Source organism: Zea mays, chromosome 1 (assembly GCF_902167145.1).
Source record: "Zea mays cultivar B73 chromosome 1, Zm-B73-REFERENCE-NAM-5.0, whole genome shotgun sequence".
NCBI classification, from domain to species: domain Eukaryota; kingdom Viridiplantae; phylum Streptophyta; class Magnoliopsida; order Poales; family Poaceae; genus Zea; species Zea mays.
The window spans coordinates 36,197,768-36,205,027 of record NC_050096.1 but is presented as its reverse complement, the minus strand read 5'-3'; positions in this window follow the sequence as shown (position 1 = coordinate 36,205,027).

Below are 7,260 nucleotides of genomic sequence, written 5' to 3'. Positions count from 1 at the left end.
CGCTTGGATTGCTTCTTTTCTTTCTCACTTGTTCTTGTGATCAAAACTCCATTGTAATCAAGGCAAGAGGCACCAATTGTGTGGTGGCCCTTGCAGGGAAGTTTTGTTCCCAGTTTTGATTTGAGAAGAGAAGCTCACTCGGTCCGAGGGACCGTTTGAGAGAGGGAAAGGGTTGAAAGAGACCCGGTCTTTGTGACCACCTCAACGGGGAGTAGGTTTGCGAGAACCGAACCTCGGTAAAACAAATCCTTGTGTCACACTCCTTATTTGCTTGAGATTTGTTTTGCACCCTCTCTCATGGACTCGTTTTTATTTCTAACGCTAACCCGGCTTGTAGTTGTGTTTATATTTGTAAATTTCAGTTTTGCCCTATTCACCCCCCCTCTAGGCGACTATCAATTGGTATCAGAGCCCGGTGCTTCATTAGAGCCTAACCGCTCGAAGTGATGTCGGGAGATCACGCCAAGAAGGAGATGGAGACCGGCGAAAAGCCCACTACAAGTCATGGGAGCACTTCATCGGAAGAGTCCCGTACCAAGAGGAAGGAGAAGAAAGTCTCCTCCAAAGGGAAGGAGAAGAAGTCTTCTTCACACCACAAGGAGAAGATCTTCTTCCCACAAACCGCATCGGAGTGGGGACAAGAAAAAGAGGATGAGGAAGGTGGTCTACTACGAGACCGATTCTTCATCGGCATCTACCTCCGGCTCCGACGCGGCATCCGTCACTTCTAAGTGCCAAGAGCGCAAGAAGTATAGTAAGATTCCCTTACACTACCCTCGCATTTCTAAACATACACCTTTACTTTTCGTCACATTAGGCAAACCACCAACATTTGATGGTGAAGATTACGCTAGGTGGAGTGATTTAATGCGATTTCATCTAACCTCACTCCACAAAAGCATATGGGATGTTGTTGAGTTTGGTGCACAGGTACCATCCGTAGGGGATGAAAACTATGATGAGGGCAAATCGAGCACTTCAACTCCCAAGCCACAACCATACTCCTCGCCTCTCTAAGTAGAGAGGAATATAACAAGGTGGAAGGGTTGAAGAATGCAAAGGAGATTTGGGATCTACTCAAGACCGCGCACGAGGGTGATAAACTCACCAAGATCACCAAGCGGGAAATGATCGAGGGGGAGCTCGGTCGCTTCCGTCTTTGCCAAGGGGAGGAGCCACAAGATATGTACAACCGGCTCAAAACCTTGGTGAACCAAGTGCGCAACCTCGGGAGCAAGAAATGGGATGATCACGAGGTGGTTAAGGTTATTCTAAGATCTCTTATTTTCCTTAACCCTACTCAAGTTCAATTAATTCGTGGCAACCCAAGATATACACTAATGACTCCCGAGGAAGTAATAAGGAATTTTGTGAGCTTTGAGTATATGATCAAGGGCTCGAAGAAGATCAACGAGCTAGATGATCCCTCCACATCCGCAGCACAACCGGTCGCATTTAAGGCGACGGAGGAGAAGAAGGAGGAGTCTACATCGAGTAGACAACCAATCGACGCCTCAAAGCTCGACAACGAGGAAATGGCGCTCGTCATCAAGAGCTTCCGCCAAATCCTCAAACAAAGGAAGGGGAAGGACTACAAACCCCGCTCCAAGAAAGTGTGCTACAAATGTGGTAAGCCCGGTCATTTTATTGCAAAATGTCCCATATCTAGTGACAGTGACAGGGGCGACGACAAGAAGGGGAGAAGAAAGGAGAAGAAGAGATACTACAAGAAGAAGGGCGGCGATGCCCATGTTTGTCGGGAATGGGACTCCGACGAAAGCTCTAGCGACTCCTCCGACGACGAGGACGCCGCCAACATCACCATCACCAAGGGACTCCTCTTCCCCAACGTCGGCCACAAGTGCCTCATGGCAAAGGACGGCAAAAAGAAGGTTAAATCTAAATCCTCCACTAGATATGAATCCTCTAGTGATGAAAATGATAGTGATGAGGAGGATAACTGGCGCACTCTTTTTGCTAACTTAAACATGCAACAAAAAGAGAAATTAAATGAGCTAATTAGTGCCATCCATGAGAAGGATGATCTCTTGGACTCCCAAGAGGACTTCCTAATCAAGGAAAATAAAAAGCATGTTAAGGTTAAAAATGCTTATGCTCTAGAGGTAGAAAAATGTGGGAAATTAACTAGTGAGCTAAGCACATGTCATGACACTATTGCCAACCTTAGAAATGAAAATAATAATTTGTTAGCTAAGGTTGATTCTCATGTTTGTAATGTTTCAACTTCCAATTCTAGAGATGATAATGATGATTTACTTGCTAGAATTGAAGAATTGAACATTTCACTTGCTAGCCTTAGGATTGAAAATGAGAAATTGCTTGCTAAGGCTAAAGATCTTGATGTTTGCAATGTTACTATTTCTAACCTTAGGAGTGAAAACGATATATTACATGCTAAGGTTATAGAGTTAAAATCTTGCAAACCCTCTACATCTATCGTTGAGCATGTATCTATTTGTACTAGATGTAGAGATGTTGATATTAATGCTATTCATGATCACATGTCCTTAATTAAACAACAAAATGATCATATAGCAAAATTAGATGCTAAAATTGCCGAGCATAACTTAGAAAATGAAAAATTTAAATTTGCTAGAAGTATGCTCTATAGTGGGAGACGCCCTGGCATTAAGGATGGCATTGGCTTCCAAAGGGGAGACAATGTCAAAATTAATGCCCCCCTAAGAAATTGTCAAACTTTGTTAAGGGCAAGGCTCCCATGCCTGAGGACAACGAGGGTTACAATATATACCCTGCCTGTTATCCCGAGAGCAAAATTAGGAGAATTCATTCTAGGAAGTCTCACTCTGGCCCTAATCATGCTTTTATGTATAAGGGTGAGATATATAGTTCTAGGCAACCAACCCATGCTAAGTTGCCTAAGAAGAGAATTCCTAATGCATCAAATGATCATGACATTTCATTCAAAACTTTTGATGCATCATATGTTTTGACTAACAAATCTGGCAAGGTCGTTGCCAAGTATGTTGGGGGAAAACACAAGAGCTCGAAAACTTGTGTTTGGGTTCCCAAAGTTCTTGTTTCTAATGCCAAAGGACCCAAAACCGTTTGGGTACCTAAAGTCAAGAACTAAACTTGTTTTGTAGGTTTATGCATCTAGGGGCTCAAGTTGGATCATCGATAGCGGGTGCACAAACCACATGACAGGGGAGAAAAGGATGTTCTCCTCCTACGAGAAAAATGAAGATTCCCAACGAGCTATCACATTCGGGGATGGAAATCAAGGTTTGGTCAAAGGTCTTGGTAAAGTAGCTATATCTCCTGACCATTCTATTTCCAATGTTTTTCTTGTAGATTCTTTAGATTACAATTTGCTTTCTGTATCTCAATTATGCAAAATGGGCTACAATTGTCTCTTTACTGATGTAGGTGTCACTGTCTTTAGAAGAAGTGATGATTCAATAGCATTTAAGGGTGTGTTAGAGGGTCAGCTATACTTAGTAGATTTTGATAGAGCTGAACTCGACACATGCTTAATTGCTAAGACTAACATGGGTTGGCTCTGGCACCGCCGACTAGCCCATGTTGGGATGAAGAATCTTCATAAACTTCTAAAGGGAGAACACATTTTGGGACTAACAAATGTTCATTTTGAGAAAGACAGGGTTTGTAGCACATGCCAAGTAGGAAAGCAAGTTGGCGTTCATCATCCACACAAGAACATCATGACGACCGACAGGCCGCTTGAGCTACTCCACATGGATCTATTCGGCCTGATTGCTTACATAAGCATCGGCGGGAGTAAGTATTGTCTTGTAACAGTGGATGATTATTCTCGCTTCACTTGGGTATTCTTTTTGCAGGAAAAATCTCAAACCCAAGAGACCTTAAAGGGATTCTTGAGACGGGCTCAAAATGAGTTTGGCTTAAGGATCAAGAAAATTAGAAGCGACAACGGGACGGAGTTCAAGAACTCACAAATTGAAGGCTTCCTTGAGGAGGAGGGCATCAAGCATGAGTTCTCTTCTCCCTACACGCCACAACAAAATGGTGTAGTGGAGAGGAAGAATCGAACTCTATTGGACATGGCAAGGACCATGCTTGATGAGTACAAGACTTCGGATCGGTTTTGGGCCGAGGCAGTCAACACCGCCTGCTACGCCATCAACCGATTATGTCTACACCGAATCCTCAAGAAGACATCTTATGAACTCCTAACCGGTAAAGAGCCCAATATTACATATTTTAGAGTCTTTGGTAGCAAATGTTTTATTCTTGTTAAAAGAGGTAGAAAATCTAAATTTGCTCCTAAGACTGTAGAAGGCTTTTTACTAGGATATGATTGAAACACAAGGGCATATAGAGTCTTTAACAAGTCCACTGGACAAGTTGAAGTTTCATGTGACGTTGTGTTTGATGATACTAACGGCTCTCAAGTAGAGCAAGTTGATCTTGATGAGATAGGTAATGAAGAGGCTCCATGCATCGCGCTAAGAAACATGTCCATTAGGGATGTGTGTCCTAAGGAATCTGAAGAGCCTCCAAATGCACAAGATCAACCGTCCTCCTCCACGCAAGCATCTCCACCAACTCAAAATGAGGATGAAGCTCAAGTAGATGAAATAAAAGGTCAAGCAAATGAGCCACCTCAATATGACGGCAATGATCAAGGGGGAGATGCAAATGATCAAGACAAGGAGGATGAAGAACAAAGGCCGCCACACCCAAGAGTCCACCAAGCAATCCAACGAGATCACCCCGTCGACACCATCCTCGGCGACATTCATAAGGGGGTAACTACTAGATCTCGTGTTGCACATTTTTGTGAGCATTACTCTTTTGTTTCCTCTATTGAGCCACACAGGGTAGAGGAAGCACTTCAAGATTCGGATTGGGTGATGGCGATGCAAGAGGAGCTCAACAACTTCACTAGAAATGAGGTATGGCATTTAGTTCCACGTCCTAATCAAAATGTTGTAGGAACCAAATGGGTCTTCCGCAACAAGCAAGATGAGCATGGTGTGGTGACAAGGAATAAAGCTCGACTTGTGGCCAAGGGATACTCGCAAGTCGAAGGTTTGGATTTCGGTGAAACCTATGCACCCGTAGCTAGGCTTGAGTCAATTCGAATATTATTAGCCTATGCTACTTACCATGGCTTTAAGCTTTATCAAATGGACGTGAAAAGTGCCTTCCTCAATGGACCAATCAAGGAAGAGGTCTATGTTGAGCAACCTCCCGGCTTTGAAGATAGTGAGTACCCTAACCACGTTTATAAACTCTCTAAGGCGCTTTATGGGCGCAAGCAAGCCCCAAGAGCATGATATGAATGCCTTAGAGATTTCCTTATCGCTAATGGCTTCAAAGTCGGAAAGGCCGATCCTACTCTATTCACTAAAACTCTTGAAAATGACTTGTTTGTATGCCAAATTTATGTTGATGATATTATATTTGGGTCTACTAACGAGTCTACATGTGAAGAGTTTAGTAGGATCATGACACAAAAGTTCGAGATGTCTATGATGGGGGAGTTGAAGTATTTCTTAGGATTTCAAGTAAAGCAACTCCAAGAGGGCACCTTCCTAAGCCAAACCAAGTACACTCAAGATATTCTAAGCAAGTTTGGAATGAAGGATGCCAACCCCATCAAGACACCCATGGGAACTAATGGGCATCTCGACCTCGACATGGGAGGTAAATCCGTCGATCAAAAGGTATATCGGTCGATGATAGGTTCTTTGCTATATTTGTGTGCATCTCGACCGGATATTATGCTTTCCGTATGCATGTGTGCAAGATTCCAAGCCGACCCTAAGGAAGCTCACCTTACGGCCGTAAAACGAATCTTGAGATATTTGGCCTACACTCCTAAGTTTGGGCTTTGGTATCCCAGGGGATCCACTTTTGATTTGATTGGTTATTCGGATGCCGATTGGGCGGGGTGTAAAATCAATAGGAAGAGCACATCGGGGACTTGCCAGTTCTTGGGAAGATCCTTGGTGTCTTGGGCTTCAAAGAAGCAAAATTCGGTTGCTCTTTCCACCGCCGAAGCCGAGTACATTGCCGCAGGCCATTGTTGCGCGCAACTACTTTGGATGAGGCAAACCCTGCGGGACTACAGTTACAAATTAACCAAAGTCCCTTTGTTATGTGATAATAAGAGTGCAATCAAGATGGCGGATAATCCCGTCGAGCATAGCCGCACTAAACACATAGCCATTCGGTATCACTTTTTAAGGGATCACCAACAAAAGGGAGAAATCGAGATTTCTTACATTAATACTAAAGATCAATTAGCCGATATCTTTACCAAGCCTCTTGATGAACGAACTTTTAACAAACTTAGGCATGAGCTAAATATTCTTGATTCTAGGAACTTCTTTTGTTGACTTGCACATATCGCTCATTTATATACCTTTGATCATGTCTCTTTCATATTCTATGACTAATGTGTTTTCGAGTCTATTTCAAACCAAGTCATAAGTGTATTGAAAGGGAATTGGAGTCTTCGGCAAAGACAAAGGCTTCCACTCCGTAACCCATCATTCGCCGTCACTCCAAGCAACTCTCCATTTCTGGGGGAGAAAGCATGAGCACCAAGCAAAAGGACTCCATCTTTGGTATAATCTTATCTCATTTATTTATGACCAATGGGGAAGAAAGAACAAAAGGGCTCTAATGATTCCGTTTTTGGCGATTCATGCCAAAGGGGGAGAAAATATGAGCCCAAAGCAAAAGGACCGCACCACCACCAAATTCAAAAACTTAGTTTTTCAAAAGAGTATTTTCAATTGGTATCTTATTGTGTTCAAAAGGGGGAGAAAGTAGTATTTCAAAATAATATATCAACACCCTCTTGAACACTAAGAGGAGGATCTCATTTAGGGGGAGTTTTGTTTAGTCAAAGGAAAAGCATTTGAAACAGGGGGAGAAAATTTCAAATCTTGAAAATGCTTTGCAAATCCTATTCATTTACCTTTGACTATTTGCAAAAGAACTTTAAAAAGGATTTACAAAAGAATTTGCAAAAACAAAACATGTGGTGCAAGCGTGGTCCAAAATGTCAAAAATAAAGAAACAATCCATGCATATCTTATAAATATTCATATTGGCTCAATTCCAAGCAACCTTTGCACTTACATTATGCAAACTAGTTCAATTATGCACTTCTATATTTGCTTTGATTTGTGTTGGCATCAATCACCAAAAAGGAGGAGATTGAAAGGGAATTAGGCTTACACCTAGTCCCTAATTAATTTTCGTGGTTGAATTGTCCAA